The sequence below is a fragment of the Corvus hawaiiensis genome, chromosome 13 (genome assembly GCF_020740725.1).
Source record: "Corvus hawaiiensis isolate bCorHaw1 chromosome 13, bCorHaw1.pri.cur, whole genome shotgun sequence".
NCBI classification, from domain to species: Eukaryota; Metazoa; Chordata; class Aves; order Passeriformes; family Corvidae; genus Corvus; species Corvus hawaiiensis.
The window spans coordinates 19,714,622-19,731,570 of NC_063225.1; the positions used below are offsets into that span (position 1 = coordinate 19,714,622).

The 16,949-nt window shown below is 42.5% G+C and overlaps 2 protein-coding genes across 9 annotated transcripts in view; one reads left to right on the plus strand and one right to left on the minus strand.

Moving 5' to 3' along the window:
- Positions 1-2,580, minus strand: part of PEAK1 (pseudopodium enriched atypical kinase 1) — a 110,193-nt gene extending 107,613 nt beyond the window's left edge. For 4 of the 5 annotated variants that reach the window (XM_048317416.1, XM_048317419.1, XM_048317413.1 and 1 more), the window contains exon 1: positions 2,493-2,580. The gene's annotated coding sequence lies outside the window, so the exon portion shown is untranslated. The remainder of the gene's footprint in view (positions 1-2,492) is intronic. The other variant, XM_048317414.1, reaches the window with a different exon arrangement.
- A 220-nt stretch (positions 2,581-2,800) lies between these two features.
- Positions 2,801-16,949, plus strand: part of HMG20A (high mobility group 20A) — a 38,616-nt gene continuing 24,467 nt past the window's right edge. The window contains exons 1-2 of one of the 4 annotated variants that reach the window (XM_048317520.1): positions 2,801-2,900; positions 4,716-4,833. The gene's annotated coding sequence lies outside the window, so the exon portion shown is untranslated. Of the gene's footprint in view, positions 2,901-3,079; positions 3,173-4,715; positions 4,834-16,949 lie in introns of those variants that run through there. The other 3 variants (XM_048317519.1, XM_048317522.1, XM_048317521.1) reach the window with 3 other exon arrangements.

Below are 16,949 nucleotides of genomic sequence, written 5' to 3' on the forward strand. Positions count from 1 at the left end.
TCTCATCAGAAAGCAATCAGAACAAGAGAAGCAGTGACAAGGAGAAAAGCTGCAGATCCCTTCAGAGAAAAGGGCAAAGAAAACATGGGCAACTAGAAGGGATGGGAGAGTGTGATTCTAAACTGGGATGAGGAGCAGCTGGAGGGAAAAGGGAGCCTAAGAGCAAAGACTAAACAGGAAAAGGGAAAAGGAAAGGAGACATACAGGAGTGTAAATTCAAAACAAGGTAGAAAAAAACATGTTACAACTTGTTAACTTAGAGTAAGCTTTTCACACACGTTTTTTCTAGCATGATACAGAAGGTTAACAGTAATTGTCAACGTCTGTGGACCCTAATCAATAGCTTACAATAGTTATCCTAATAGTTTACTATCCTGGTTGGGGGGGGGGGGGGGGGGGGGGGGGAATCAACATTTAAGAGTCATTTAGCCAAATAGCATCCCCCCTTTTTTTTTTCCATTAAATGGCTGATTCCAACCAATTCCTTTACTTGAAAAGTAAACAGAAAAGAATACATATTTTGGTAAACATGCCTGGAAATAGATTTCCTAAAGAGCTGAAAAGTCAGAAACACGAATTACCCAGGAAGTTGAAATGGTATTTTGCCTCTTTGATCTCTCTTTCACTAAAACAACCATAAAACTTGCAGATACATAGGAAATGCTGTTCCTTCAAACTCACTGTACGTTTCTTTATATGTATGTTCAAAAGTCGAAGGAAATGCAAACATTGCATCCATTATGAACTGCAGCTGGGTGAAAAGTGCCTACCTGCAGCCAGGCCAGGCAGCCAAGTCTGCTGGCTCCTTGCTCTGCAGCTGGTGCCTCCTGCCCAGGCTCAGGAATCACACCCCACCTGCCACTGCTGTTCAGGTGAGGAAGGTGTAGTTGAGCCAAACAGATCTGACCAAAAAGGTAATTTAGGAAGTCTGTGAATTAAGTTATCTACATGGGATATCCTAGCAATAAGGTAAAGCCATCAAGAAATGAATACATAAGATTAATCATGGAAAGTTACTCATGGAAAAACTGGTAATGCCTTCTTGCATAGTTCTGTATTTTAGAGAACAAAATGAGGTTTTCCTGAAAACACACTGAGCAGTAACTGCCAGGAAGATACTTCGTCTGGATAAAACATCTTAGCTACTTTACAGACACAACCTTTTAAGCCAGTGTGAAACTAGATTAAGAGCTCTAGCTAGTCCAAACGACCAAATCAAATCTCCACAAGTATTTGCTGCTCTTGCTACACACCTTGATTCAGACTGTCTAGATGAGGTTGTAAGTCAAACAAAATTCACACAGTAGGAAGTAAATCTAGTTTGTCACAAAGGTAGCTGTTCAGCTAGCAATTTTAAATAAGTTAAAGTAAACTTTCTAGCTATAGAACCTAATTATTGCAATTCCATAAAGTCTTGGTTCCTAAAACAACTACGTGTTCTTTCCTTCCTGCCCATATATCTCCGTATATTATTTTTTCTGTAAATATCCGAGAATAAAGTGTTTTAGCAGACATTAGACAGCCTTTAAGCTACAGCAAGTAAGGGGAAAAACTTTGGAGGCACTTATGAAGCAATTAAAGAAGAAGGAAAACCAAGCTCTACAAAAGTAAATGGCAAAAACCTAAAGTAAACAGAAATTATGTTCTCTGAAAAGGAACTCCTATTAAATTCGAGGTCAGAGATCCACCAGGCAATGCACCCCCTCGCCCCTGTGCTCACCTCGGAGCAGCCTGGCCGTTCTGCATCAGGTATCAGCTGCTCCACAAGTAACCGACCACTGCAAAGTATTCACATTGTTCCACTTGCTGTCCCAGCGCAAATCCCAGCCTTCCCAGCCCAGCCTAAACTGGCCGCAATAAAAACTAGCAAACAGACCAACCCACCTACAAGTCCAAAATAACCTTTGAGAGAAAAGGAAGGACCGAGAGGAGGATGGAATGCAGCTACACACGTACACGCTAACACGTAAAGCCTTTCAAGTCAGTAATTCGTAATAATAACAAGAGCAGGGACAGAGCCCCGGCAGGAACAGCATCCACCTGGCACCCACAGCGGCTTTATCCCGGGAAATTCCTCGAAGGTGTCAACGCGGCGGCGGCAGGCGCTCCCCAGCAGGGCGCGGGATGGCGCCGCACGCTCCCAGCCGCGGTGCGGGCTCGGGAAGCGCCCGGGGCTGCCGGCGAACACCCTGGGGCCCAGCGCCGCGACCGGGGGCGAGGGCGCTGCACGGCCCCGTGGGGGCCCCGGCGCGGCTGCCGGCGCCAGACGGGCTCTGCGGGCGCCGCTGCGACCGGGACCGCGGCGGGGCGAGGGGAGCCGAGGGGACCCCAAGGGAGGGAGGGACGAGCAGGCGACGGCTGCTCCCCCGCCGCCCCCCCACGCCACTCCGGGGCCCCCGCCCGCGGCCCCGCTGAGGAAAGCTGACCATCGCCGCCGCCCCCCGGCCTCCCCTCACGGCGCGAGGGGCCGTCACCCCCCTATCGCCCCTCACCTGGCAGGGGCTCCCCAGCCCCGCTGCGCCTCCCGCGGCGGCACCCAGGAGGCCCCGTGAGGGCTCCAGGTCCGGCTCCCGCTCCCGCCGGGCCCCGGCGAGGACGCGGCTCCCGGGACGGGGCTGCGACCGCCGCGCCCGCGCGCAACAACCAACTCCGGACACCGCCCCCCGCGCGCGCACCGCGGCGCGAAGCCCCGCCCCTCACCCGCCCATTGGCTGTGGGTGGCGAGGGGGCGTGGCGCCACCGCGGGGCGGTGCGAAGCCCTCAGGGGGCCAGGGCAGCCGCCGTGAGAAAACTACAACTCCCGGTGTGCCCTGCGCGCGGGCCTTTAAAAACGCGTCGTCAGGGAGCGCGCGCGTGTTGAGAGAGTGTGTGCTTCCGCCTGCGGCGGTGAAGTAGTCCCGGTGAGTGGTTTGAGCTCTAGCCCGCGCTGGGCCGCTGAGGGGAGCGGGACAGCAGACGCTGAGTCGCGAGTGCTCCCGGCTCGGCTGGGCCTTCTCCCGAGGGGCTTCTCTGGGGTAGGCGAGAGGGCCGCGCTGAGGCGGGAGCGGAGGGATTCGAGCAGGCGGGGCTCTAAGGTGGCTGTGCGCGTGCGGGAGGCGCGGCGGCTGCGCGGGCTGAGGGGACGCGGCTACCCCTGGCGACCCCGGCCCTGCGCGGGAGCCGCCGCCGGCAGGTCAGTAGGGATGGCCGCGGGCCCTCCGCCCCTCCTCGGCCGCGGCGGGCAAGGAGTCGGCGGGCGGCTGTGGGTGCTGTGGCCCACCCGTGAGGGGGGCTGGGGGAGCCGCCGGAGCTCACGGGGGGTGAGGGGGAAGAACCGGGTGAGGGTCTAAGTGCTTGGCTTTCGGTGTTCTCCATTACATATCTTTCCACGGTTCCCCCAAAACGATTATGTTTCGTGGCGTCTTAGTTCTATTTATTTGTTCCTTCTTTACGTGCACTTAATGTTCCCTTGTCAAGCAGGTGATTTTCCATAGCGTGGTTTTCTGATACCTCTGTCCACGTTTCCACATTCAGTTGCCTGTTCCTGGGGAACTAAAGTCTCTTTTTTCCAGGTGGCAGAAAAAAGCTCCGACCCTGGGGTTGAAAACAGCGGGGCCACGTGCCTTGTGAGGCGCCATTCATTCCAATCCTCTGGAAAACCAGCGCTAGAGTGGAAAGGAGGAAGGGCAGGGCAAATTTATAAATAAAAGAGCTTCTGCTCTCTAGGGGAGTGGTCTCCAGCTTTTTTGGCTGCCCATTCCTATCAATAAAGAACACTTTTTATGATGCACCTCTCGTATATGTAAATTTATTGATTTACCAGTTATATACAGGTACTAATGTACCGATATGTACGTTATAAAACATACTCAGACATAGAAATTGAGAAAGCATAAGACAAAAACGAAATAGTATTTTAAAACGTTTTTTCTTAAAGCTACAAAAAATGGTTTTTCCACCCTTCAGTGAATTGCCTTGCGTGTGACCCCCTTGAGAGACCACTTTTATAGCACATGTATGTTATTCTGAAGTGATCATTCTTAATTTCTTAAGAACATAGATATAAACAGCTGATGAAAGCGAATATTTTTTTTTTTATCGGGTTTGTTTGTTTGTTTTTTTGATCCTGGCCATATGTGTAGGGGCACAACCTGTTTGAAGATAGTGAAGTGCTGGCTGTTTTATCTTCTCTTGGTTTTTCTCACACCTAGGCATATATCATCTACAGGCAGGTATCATATGCCTGTTAGAAGAGATATTCAGTATTTCTAGAACTATATCACTTGTTGGCAAATACTGTAACTTCAGAGTTTGGGAGATTGAGGGAAAGTGACAAATTTTTTTTCCTGTGCTGTCCTTAGAAATCTGGCATGTCTTGAAATAGAAGCTGAGAAGTTTCGCTTAGAAATGGTGCCTAAAACAGAGTGTTTGGATTAGCCTTTAAAATCCTAAATTAGCTTTTGTATAGGATCCCAGCAGTTTTCAAAACAGAAAAATGGGAGATTGTGTGATCTGACCACACTGTCTTGGTAAGGTAATTGGTGCACCTTCTATGGCTCAGAAAAGGGAGAAGAGAATCATGTTTCTTAGTGATGCTTCTTTAGTACCTGAGGGTTGGGTCCAGCTCCTGTGTGTACCTGACTGTTAGAAGGTGACTATAATAATTTCTGGTACTTCGTAATAAAGCGACCACGAGGAGAGAGATTCTGACTGTCTTCCACCTTCTGCTCTTGCAGGGTGTTTTCCCTGGCCAGGCTCAGTCTTCCTGTGTCTGATGGCCAGGACTGCCCAGAGACCTAAGGAGAGGTGCTGATTTCCCTGGTGCTGCTGGACTGCTGAATGCAAGCACTGACTGTGAGCCGTGGTTTTGCTTATATCACATTACAATGTTACTCTAAGTGTCAGAGCACAGAAATGGAGAAAATTGTACGCTAATGTGTTGGGGTTAACTTGTAGTCTTTGTTAGTGTGTCTGTTCACAATGCTTTTAAATAAAGGGTCACTTAGTATCCAGGTGTTCCTAATTAGCAAGGTGTATCTCCTCACCTGCCAAGGCAGGCTCAGCCTTCCATACTAATTGCTTCTCCTTGATTAAATAAGAAGTGTTTTAGGACCAGTTCTTGAATGACGTTTTTCGCAAGTTTACAGGCTCATACAAGTTTCTGAATTCTTGCTGTACTTCCTGCCCTCTCCAGGCTGTGGTTGAAAAATTTAAGTATTCCTGCTCATCATTGCTGCAGTGCACACAGAGCTGTGCTCGTTTTCTTAAGTGTTGTGGAATGTACTGTGAGAAACTGTTAGAGCACAGATGAAGAGGCTGCACTTAAAATAATGGAGACACTCTTGACAGTGATCTGTGGGAGAGATGAGTAACTCAAGGGAACATGCTTTTACAATTTTGAGGACAGTAGGTGAATACAGAAAGGTTGTCTTTTTTCTTCTTTCCAGTTGTTCATATGCCTTTAATAACATGCTGTTTCAGTCTATAATCTGATTGGCTTGGGAGTCCCAAAATGAGGTTGTTTTCTGCATTCCTTCTAGCTTTTTTATTTTTTTACTTCCATTATTTCCCTTAGAAAGAGAGGGGGAATGTTTCTTGCGTTCATGGGAGCTGTTAAACTTCTGCTATTTTAAGACAAGAAGAGTGATCGATAAAAACACTTCAACACTAAGTGTTCACGAGGTATGGATTACTAAGAGTAGTTTGTTTTCAGAAACCACAATTTTTTTCAGGGGATTAGTTTATGAAAGCAGCTAAGGCTAGCTGATGGCTGTTTGAAATACACAGTCAAGTGGTAGCTAAAGCTTTTATTAGTAATATATATTTGAAATACACAGTCAAGTGATAGTTAAAGCTTTATTGATGCAGGTCAGGTTCCATTGGCAGGATCTGCAGTGTTGCTGTCTGACTCCAGGAGTGGCTTCTTCCTGTCCAGTGGCATCAGCAGCACAGCTGTTGGCTCTTATGGCAGCTGGTAGTTTTTACTGGGAGCTGGACTCGGTGGTCCTTGTGAGTCCCTACCAAATCAGCTTATTCTGTGATTCTGTGGTGCAAACCTGTATTCTGATACTGGATCTTGCATTCTGAGGGCAAAACAGCCAGATCTGAGTTTGTCCATGCACTGCCAGTGTTACTGCCAGTGGGACAAGTCGGGTGATAAGCATTTTATTGCCAGACTAGTCTGTTTTAATCTCTTGCATAATGGGATTGTTGGGATATATATGTTAAAGCTTTTTGTATGCGCATTAATCCCACAGAGGGTTAATTCTTATTAAAGGAATAACTTGCACTGTTCATAGCTGTTGGGGGCAAAGCTGAGACTGACATTTGGTTTCTGAAGGTCTACTTGATACCAGTTTGACAAGGACAGCTTTTGATGAATTGCAGCTACAGCTACTTTGAGTGACTGTGTTTATTTGGAGACATCTTCATTCTGTGTTACAGGGAAACAAAACCACTTAGTGTGGAATACCTGGATTTCTTCCAAGTTCTGAATTTATTAGGAAATCTTTCTTGTTCCTTGACCTTACTTTTTCAAGTTCTGATGTACTTGGAAAAAAACCTATCTTTCGGAAACATTAGGCACGTTATTGGCTAGAGTGTTTTAATAGTAAATATGTTAAAAGGAAGCTGTGCTGTGTTGTCTTTGAAGGCGGCTTATTAACAGTTTTAATCCTAGAAACAAATAATCCTGCACTGTTTTGCAGGAGACTGTGGCAAGAGCTGACTTTGGCTGATTGATTTCAGTCTTTTGGACAGTACTTCTTACATACAGTGATTGCAAAATAAACCTTATATTTCACTGTTTCTGAAATTCTTATGACTTGGATTGTTTATACTGTTTCTTCATGTAAAAGGAAATGTAAATCTAAGACATTGGAACGTGCCTTTTGTGCATCATGGCTGGGATAAGTCATGAGGTAAGCAGTGGACACCCTTAGCCTGCAGTTCAGGATACTGTGATAGCATGAAAATGGCAAAGCATCTTTCAGTCACAAGATTGAGTGGCATAAAGCTTTGTTCTGACAATAAAAATGTGTGAAGTGCATAAGAGAATGAGGGTAGTCAAAGTGTTGGTTATTAGTTGACTTCTAGAGGCGTAAGACTGATAGGATTTATTTCTAGATCCTTTTTCCATTTTTTCTCTTCCACTAACAAGTGCAAAACACAGAGGATTTCTTGGCAATGTAGTGAATTACCAGGGGAAAAGTCTACTTTTGTTTTATTATTGTGTTCAAATATGAAAAGATGATAAATTCATAGCTTTAATTATACGGTGGTGTCTGAGGGATTGTTTGCAGCCAAAAGAAACTCAACAAACTGTCTTCAACTGCCCTTCAAAATGTCATCTACAGAACTTGCGAGGCTTTATTTGGAGGGGTTCTCAGACAGTCTTAACCAAATGGTGGTTAAAGCAGATCTGACTTAGCTGTGTCTGTTCTGTACTTCCTTTTGTTTCAGGTAAATGGTATGGCATGAATTAGTGGCGGTTTTGTGAATTTTTGTGTTTGTTACTTAAGAAATAAACCATTTGTTCCTCTTGGAGTTCCCTTGGCTGTTTTGAAGCCTTGGACATAAGTTGGTGTGTTGTTTCTTAACTTTGGGGTATTGTTTGCTGAAATCTAGTAATTGACAAAACATTTAGTAATGGAAATGAAGGATGTTTTGGGAGAATGGACTTCATCACTTGCATAAGAAGAGGCGAAGTAATCTTAGGCTTGTGTCTGGGCCATAATTATATGTTCATCAAAGGCTGAATTTCTCATGTAATGGAGTTTGTGTCCCATACCAGTTTTGAGGATATGCTGTGCCTAACAATATATGGAAAGTGTCAGTCCTCCACGTCTGGAAAAGCAATGGAGAGAGAGCTGTGGCAAAACAAGTTCTGGTAATAGTATGAGACTGTACAGGAGAGAAAACAGATCAACACTGAGCAAAGTACTAGAAGCAGTAAACTGTGAATCTTCTTTCACACTTGGAAATCTGGAGTTTGCTAACATTGCATTTCTGCCAGGAAAACTGGGGAGCAAGGGGGGTGTTCCCAGTGCAGGATAACGGCACACAGAGGTAAGAGAAGAAAGCCTGGAGTACAGTTTAGCTTTAAGGGTGTTGTTGTCTTACTTGCATTCTAGAGATTTTCTGTGGGTACGGTGCTGCTCTTATGTCCCAGTTTTCCCCTGCTTACTTTAAGAATGGTCTGCCTTGTTTGCATTTTCACTTACCCAGAACATTGACAAAGATATCTTCTGATACCTAAAGGATAAAAAATGTAAGACTTCCTAAAGAAGGATGTTCTGTTTAAAGCTACCATCTCTTCAAATATGCAAGCATCTTGTTGGAATATCTCAAGAATCACAAATTCTGTGGGATTTCTAGAACAGATGAGCAAATCCTCAGAGTCTCCAAAAGACCTGAAATACAGGCGTATTGGAATGCGTTTTTTTCCAGCCCTGACATCTAGTCAGTAACTATCATAGGTCACCTACTAAAATCTTTTGGAGCAGAGTGCTGGCTCAGGGTGCATTTACTGCAATATGTTTTAGCTGCTATTGCACATGACTCATGCTGCTGCTGAAATGAAATCGAGATAACCAGTATTTGACTGAATCCTCACTGTTTCAATATGTGGGAAACAGGACAGAATAGACTCCAACTACTCTTGGCTGAGTTTGAGATAAGAAATTGCTGCAATTAATGTAAGATATGACAAGCCAGTGTAATAAATAATAAGAATAAATGAATCAGGATTGTAGAATTGAAGTTCTTTTTCCAGACTTATGGGGAAGAATCTCATCTTTCATCGGGGGAATAAATGTTTAGCTTTAGATTGGAAAGGGGGAAAAATAGTCATATCAGCTTATGATATCCTAATTTTTTTCTGGTAATTGTGTTTTGTCCCACTTAAGACTATTTTGGGGCCCTCTGTTACTGGAATAGCTTCAAATGTTCTTCATTTCTGGCAGCAGTAAAATTTTAGGGGGAGTTGAATTGCAGCCTATGGAGTTATAGCAATGTACATCACTAACTCCTGGCTGCGTTACTTCCATCCCTTTTTCTTCTGCCAGCTGCTTCTTGGATCCTTTGCTGAGCCATTTCACCCTTTCATTTGGCATAAACTAATTTGATAAATGAACTAAATGCTCTTCTGTTTCTTCAGCATGCTGAAACACCATGTGATTTGTCCAGGGAACAGGTGCCAGGCTGAAAGATGATGCTCTAGGAGTAGTTGGTAGCTCAGCAGGCTTAGGCTGCAATGAAACTGTAGCCTTAGGCAATGGACAGCTGTTGTCTGCACCTTCCAGCACCTGGCTTGTCTTTATGCAGGCAGAGGACCTTTCTGGATGCTTCTCTTGATATCTTGTGAAAACTACAGCCCACTGCTGGCAGAATGAATCCAAAAAGTTACCTTGGGTGATTGGAGGTGGCTCTTAAAGCTTAATATGACTTTACCACACGTGGCAGTGGGAGTTTCCATACACATTCTTTTTTAATAAGCTCTGGTATTTCTTTGAGCCCTTCCTTTCAGCTATGTCTAGTTGAAGATACCCAGCCTCCTCGCTTTCCCAGGATTCTCCCAAAGAGAAGAGTTAGGGAGTTAAATAGCTCTATAAAATGTCCAGTAAGCTGTGGAGATTGCTGTAACCAGCTGAGAAAGGAGGAGAGAGCAAGACCTTCCCCTCTTAGCAGCAGCAAGTTACTCCTTTGTAAGTTATCCTTAAATCTAGGTTGTATCAAAATATGCAAAGCTTGAGTATTAGAGAAATACAATTTCAGGCCTCTTCCAACTTATGCAACCAGTATTTTGCCAGTTTCCCATTCTGTGTCAGTTGACAGCAGTGTATAAACCATTGTGTGACATCACCAGGATTCTGTAAATTGTTCCTAACACCAAACATTTACTTGAAATGTAGAAGCAGAAATATTTTTTCTTAAAGCTCTGAGTATAGGAAAAAGAAAATGCGAGAAAAGCTTCTGAATCATATTAGTTTGATCCCTGCTTCTTAAATGTCAATTTCAAGTAACAAATAGTGCATGATTCATACTGCTTGCTGAAATTTGATGGTTTTGAACAAAATGCCATCAATTTAAAACTTCTTGGTTATTTGTGGAGAGGTAATGTGACAAGTGCTTTTTCAGTAGTTGTGGTTGACTAACCTGGTTCAGCTTTTTGCTTTTAAAGAGTGTACTCAAGCAAACCAGACTTGATATTTGGTCACATTAAAACTAGTATAGCTCAGGACGGGTGTAGGCTGGGAAAGCCTCCTTGGGAGCATTGACTTGAAGAGGTGTTGGAGGTGACTGGATAATCCAGCTTGGGAACATTAGCATTTAGTGAAGCTTGAGCAGCTAAGCCTTAGGTATAAATAAGAGTACAGAGGAATCTTAACAGGCAAGGTATAACACGTGTCTTCTGCAGCTGGCACTGGCACTGCTACAGCTGCTTTGGAATTCAGAAAGGGTTGCTAGCACACTGGAAAAAGGATCAGTTTGAACATGAGTTTAAGGCATATTTTCACTCCTAAAAATAAATGCAGGTGCAGCTTTGTTTAACTTCTTGAAATGATACATTTATCAAATAACAACTTAATCAGAGTTTTTTGATACAGGCTGTTATCTTACAGGGTTTAACCTGTGAAATCATAACAAAATCTACGTGACTGCTGCAGTAAGAAGTTGTACAAATTTACTGTGTGCATAAAAGCCATGTGGGACAGCTGCTGCAGTGATGCTTCTTACTGTTAGTCTTTAAAACAAGACTGGATAATCATGATGTAGGTTTGAATTCCTCTGTGTTTCTGTTTTTTAGCAGAGAGTAGTGCCTGGTGTTAAATGGGTCACAGTGATCACAGTTATCCCCTCTAGCCTGTGCCTGTACTGCAGCTTTTTTATAAGGAAATTAGCTTTTTTGGTTCTAGCCCAGGAGATTTTTGGAAAGTACAAAAACTTTGCAGGTATTTGTATTAGACTAACCCAAGTTGTCTTTGTCTTGACATGAGATTTGATTGCTCTTCTGTTTACATTTGGATATAAAAAGCTGTAGAATTATTAACTGCATATTGGACTGTGAGAGTTTATGTGAATTGTTTTGAATGTGCAGTGATGTGAAAATTGTCCAAATATCAAAGATACTTTTCTTACTTGAGAAATCTTTTCTGTTAATGTTGTTTTAACCTTAAAAAACTTAAAGTTCATTGCAAGTATGAAAAAATGTGAACTCTGTTACAGATGGCTTGCTTGCATTTTCTCTATAGAAATACACTTTACATGTCTGGAATTTTTTAGGCAAGTTATTTATATAATTTTATTGCTACTTGTAAAAACATACATTCTGTCCCAAAGTCATTTCCACAGAGTATTTCTCAAGGGAATTACAGAACAGACATTTATCAGGAGGGGTTTGCAAGGCACATAGAAAATAACTGATCACAAGGTACTTTTCAGCACATTCCTTGAGTTTTTGTTCTCACGTTGCTGTTACATGGAAGAGTCTTGATATTCAAATAACCACACACAAAGGATTTGCACTTTTATAGTGAGGAAGAGTGGGAAGACAGATCTCAAATCCATAGTAAAGGCTGGAAACTTTTTTTAAAAGATTAACTTCAGCTTTTACCTTAGTGCCTTTATATTACAGACATCTGGGAATTACATTGGAAAAGTTTTTTTTCTTTATTGATGCACAGTTTCTTATTCTCTAGTCTGAGGTCACTAATGTTTGTCAGCTAAGTGTCTATAATTGACTTTTAATGGAGACATTTGAGTATTGCTATGTAAATGTAGGGACCTACTGGTCTTCAGCTCTGATGCATGGTTGGGTTTTTTCCTTCCAGCATGTGTGAATGTAGATCAGTGACTGATCAGTAGAGGATTCTGGGCAAGTGATGCGTCAGGATTGTGGTAATGCAGCAATATATTCTCCCAAAGTTAACCTGGAAAAGGTCTGTCATGTAGATAAATTTTACTCAAATCAGTTGTCAGTGTGGAATAGGAAATGTATCTGTCGTATTTGCAGTTTTGAGGCTTGAGTGTCTTGGTAGCATCTCAGTTCTGTGGATGTATTTGTATACCACTGTAATTAAAAATACAGAAATTTGAGCAATTGGAGGTTTTGCAGATCAGATAAAGGGGTTTCCTGGCATTTGCTGTGACTTGCTGCTGCTAAATAATTTAGTGTTTAAAAGGTAAATGAAATGCAAAGAAGCACGACAGCATCAGCAAACCCAGACAGGTAATTAGAATGGCAGTTTATTGAAAGAATACAGAAGTGTCAAATCAGTGAAATAGTTGACAAATCAGTTGCTTTTTGGATGTTGAACATAGATGGGGGGTTGCAAGTGTGTTAAGTACTGCAGTGGTTATTCAGGTAGGGCTTGAGTATCACTGCAAAGATGGTTTCATGCTGCTGGTGGCAGGAGTGTTAGTTGGTGATTCATAATCCAGCTTTGGCACAGAATGTCTCTTCAATTTTTCATGTAGTGCTGACTATTTCTTTTAAGATTTAAAGCTCTTTTGTTATGCAAATAACAGTATATCCTCTGTCAGGCTAAAAATGAGAACTTCTGCTTATATGTGATGAAGGGCTTGATGTTACAGTATCTTCTTGGTCCCTCAGTCATCTGTCCCTATAATCTTGTAAAAATGCGTGCAGTTCATTTGGGTGTGCCCTCCACTTGAAGGACAGAGGATACTGAACAAGTGGACTAGTTAGTGGAGTGGCAAACACAGCAGCCCTGAGCTAAGGTCTCCATTTGAAGAAAAGAAAAAGAAGCTGCTTAAAGCTGCTACTGAATTAAACCTCCTTGAAATTGCTGGAAGTTGCATTCTGTGAAGTGAGCCTAACACAGAACTCCTCTTGGAAATGGCAGCTTGTCATTGTTTTTTAGTTTGTTGAAGTGGTTTGAGTTGGGGTAAACACTGCTTGTTGTACTCGGAGTTGAGAGTAAATCTGAGCTTAATTCGAAGGGTGAGGGAATCTTTGATTCGGGGCTGTATTGGAAGTCCAGCTCTAGCTTCACTAATGGGAAGAGAAGATCCTGGATTCCTTGCTAAGGTTGTTCTTGATGGATTTTCTGGTCAATAGATGAATAAAGTGAAAACTTTCTCTCTGTTCCAGTGTCCTTTTACTCTCCTGTCCCTCCAGCTTTGTCAGGACTGGGGGAGGTGTTGTCTGATACACCTCCGTTCCTGTGGCCATTTTAAGGGCTTTCTTCAAGTGCTTTTGTCTTGTCTTCCATCCATCACTGCCTGTGTCCTGAGAATAAGCAGTGCTTATTTCTTTAGGTCTTGGTAACCTTCCTATCAAAAAACCAAAGCAGTTGAGGGCATTTGATGATTTAAATCAGTGTTCATCAGGATTTGAGCCAGACAGTGTAACATGGTGTCTGCCATAAAGATGATCTTCACCTTGGTTTTGAGTAGGTGTTGGGATCAAATGACCTCTAGAAGTCACTTCTAGTCTAAACTTGGAATCATGAAATGTGAATGATGCCAGAGATGTATTTCTTGACTTCTAGGAGTGTGTTTAATTCAGTATAGCAGAAAATGTGGACCTTTCTCACATTGTTTCCTTTTTTTCCCCTGCAGCCAACAAAGAAACTGTGGTGACTAGACACATGCTTTGCTGGGTGGATCTTAATCAGCAAAACTGGTTGGAATCTTCAGATTTTTTTGTATGCTTAGGAAATATTTATATATAAAATGTGTAACTATTGGGTGATGTCAGCAAGTGTTACTGAGAAAGGCATTTTAAATAGCAATACAAATGAATCCATGCTGATTAAGACATGGATACTTGAGTAGAAGAAATTTTCATTGTGAAGTGAATGAATGCTTTTGCTTCTTGTTAATTGAACAGTTAGCTGTAAATGAAATACACTTCAATTGTCAAAAGCCACAATTTTTACAAACTGAAATTTCACACAGGGTTTCCTATTCAGCTTGGTTACTTGGCACAGTTTCAAGTAATAAGCTGCTTGATTTTTACATGCTAAACTCCAAGACCTGGGCTTGTTGTGCTGTGGATGGGAGGTGTTAAGTTGAGATTGGTGCAATATCTTCTCTCCCAGGATTCTTTATTTACACAGTGCAACCTGCTCTGAGGTTTACTCCTTGCTGTTACTGATCAAGCAGCAATAGGACTGGTGATTGGAGTGTTTTGGGAATGTGTTCTCACTGCTGAGGGATGTGTGTGTTACTTAAAGCAGCCAGGTAAGGCTTTACTCAAGACTTACTTAACACTTTCTTCTGCGTGTCTGTTTTATCATGAAAAACAAAGCTCAGCTGAGATGTGAACTGAACCTGCTGAATTCTTTTTGGTGATCTTACCATGGAGCTTTGGAATGCTATGGCCATATTTTGTCTAGAGTTATACATAGATGACCCTTTCTAGAGGTCAGGAAACAGTTCCAGGGTGGGAAGGAGCTGTTTTGGGAGACTGTTGAAGACCAGGAAAAACAAGCTTCCATTACTGTAATAAATGTTTTATCTTGGGACATCTATAAGCTCAAATATGATTGAAGTTTTCATAAAATCTGAAGACTTTTTATTTTTAAAAATAAAATGCTAATAAAGCAATATTATGCTTTTTTTTCCTTTGTTTTGGGATATGTAGAGAGGAGCAAAATATAAATGAGTGCTTTTTCAGAGGAGTCTTTTTAAATGAAAAGGGAATGCTGGTGGCTGAGAAGGCAGTTGTCTAACTCAAAGCCCTTGAGCTAACTTTGGGGATTAAATGTGGTATTTGATCCTCAGCTAATCTGTATGCTTACTTCTAACAGACTGCAAAAGGTAATCAAAGAAAGTAAGTTTTCTGTGCTTGCACTTCTGTTGTAAAATGTTTAGGCTTCACAAATCAAAAAAGACAGCGGTGCCTGAACTCTTGTTTTCCAGCAGTTGGCTTTGTCTGTTTCTGCTCAAGGCAATGAACTTCAGGTTATGATATTATACTGAGGTGAAATCTATGTTGTAGCCCTTTTGAAAATAGAAATGTTTTTCCACTTTCCCACTATTTAATGCTGTGTAAACCAGAGTGTTTCTGACCTTTTGCAAGGATCACAAAGACTTTAGTTCTTATTTCTCTTTGCAGTAAGAATTGCATGATGTGTGTTCAGGTCAGAGTCTCAGAGCGACTTCGAGATCTCTGAAACCAAGCAAAGACTAACAATTAGTTGAGATGTCCAAAATAAAGGTTAAGATTGGTAGTGCTTCAAAGTTTGTTTCTGAAGTTTGGTTTTATTCTTAGCTTTTAGAGATTTCCTTTATGACCTTTAAACCCACTATACATCTCTACCCATATATAGGGGTGTTGGGATAATATTTCTGCTTTAGCTCAGAGGAACCATATTTACTTAACAAATATATATAGAAATGAAATCATGCAAAAGAAATGTAAAAGCAGTATAAATCTGCTGTTTGCTAAATATGGTAAATACTCAAACCTGAATGCCAGATACCTTTCAGAACACTTGTAACTAAACATAAATTAGTAATCTTTTCAAATGTAAGTGCTTGAAGACATTGTGTTGTGTGAGACCTCCATCCTCATGTCTGTTCAATCATCAACCTCTTTGAAAAGATTTACATTCTCTTTTAGGGTTAAATTTATTTAGTGCATAGATCAACACTGTTTTTCAAAGCTTGTGTGTGTTTCCCACCTGCAGTTTCTTGTTTCCAGCATATGAGGAGCAGCTGTGGAAGAGGGAAGTTGGAAGAGCAGATTGAGTCCTGGAAGTGCTTTTCCCAGGTTCTTCTTTGCTCTTTGGCTGCAAGCTCTAGGCAGTGATACTCTACTCTTAGGGTTTTTCCCTCACTTCTTTTGCCTTCTTGCCTATGATATGATAGGAGATGCACAAAGAAGAGGTTGCAAAGTCAGTAAAGGAGATGGTAGGAAGAAGTTAACCTCTGCCCTCAGAGCAGTTTCTTTGGGCTACTGGAAACAGTTTGAGGATCGGATCCAATATTGCAAAAGTTTAGTTGTTGTTCCAAGCACTCAGCCTAGGATATTTAAGCACACTGCTGGCATGGATGCTTTTTTCTCAATCCTACTTCAGCTCCAAAACGAGCTATTTTCATTACATATGCTACAGGTGTTCCAAAAATGCCCTCTGCCTGCATATTCCCATCCCTCACATGCATCTCTGGATCTCTTATGTATTGCTTAACACTGGAGAGCAATCAGACCACTCCAGTGGGTTTATGCTTTTGTGTCGCAGCGGGGATTACTGCAACAAGTATATTTCAAACCAGGAGTCCTGTGGAAAGCGAAGTATATATGGACAGATTCGTGGTAGATGTTTCAGAGATGTTTATTTCTCCAGCCGCATGGCCGGGGCTCAGCTCAGGAACTCCGCAGTCACTGGACCCGAGGGTCCTTGGCGTTATCAGGGAACCCCAACCAACCAATGGGAACGAGGCTGAGCAGGGGCAGGGAAACCCCGTGTCTCCCCTCAGGGCCCCTCTCCCAGGGCTCCATGGCAGGGGAGGAGACCCCAACACTTTTGTTGCTTTTTTCCCCTTGTTTTCCATTCATGATGCTAAATATTCTAATTTCCTCTTGCTTTTGGATGCAGATGAGTATAGGGAAAGCTTTATTCTAACTTGTCTACATTCTGCTGTTGATTTAAGTTAACTGTTTTATGGAGCCATGGAAGTACGTGGGTTTTGTATGATTTTAAAATTTTTCTCCCTTTGGTGCTGAGAGGGGAATCCTGGTATGTGCCTAGTTTAGAGCATAAAGTTTGTCTTTTTAAATTTCCCTAAATTTCCCTAAATTTTTAAAGTAGTCTTTTACTCTAGTATCCATTTTAACACATTTTGTCTGTGGACTCAGACAGCTTTCAAATCTTGTTAACAGCGGTCAAAGGAGCTGTCTGCTGTTCCTGGAGAGAATGCTTTGGCAGGACTGGGCTGTCTTTTCTGTTTCTTTTCTTTTCAGGAATCCAGACAAGGTTTTGTAAGCAATGTCCACTGAT